Source organism: Penaeus monodon, chromosome 23, assembly GCF_015228065.2.
Source record: "Penaeus monodon isolate SGIC_2016 chromosome 23, NSTDA_Pmon_1, whole genome shotgun sequence".
Taxonomy (NCBI): Eukaryota; Metazoa; Arthropoda; class Malacostraca; order Decapoda; family Penaeidae; genus Penaeus; species Penaeus monodon.
This window is the reverse complement of record NC_051408.1, coordinates 14,133,040-14,133,263: the sequence shown is the minus strand read 5'-3', so window position 1 is coordinate 14,133,263 and position 224 is coordinate 14,133,040.

The following is a 224-nucleotide window of genomic DNA, read 5'->3' as shown; positions in this document are numbered from 1 at the left end:
GCCCAATTTCTTTCCACTCACACGAACCCTAATAGGAAGAGAGCCTATCCTCTATCCAGCCAAGAAGACGGAAAATCACCCTAATTCTATTTCTATCCGGCCATTTCCACAAAAGGTGCCGCCGCCGTCTTCATTTTTCTCCTCCAGCTTTCGGGAAATGATTTGGGTGCGGTTGCCATCGAGACACATGAAGGAGGAGACTCTAAAAACGAAGTTAGAGAAGA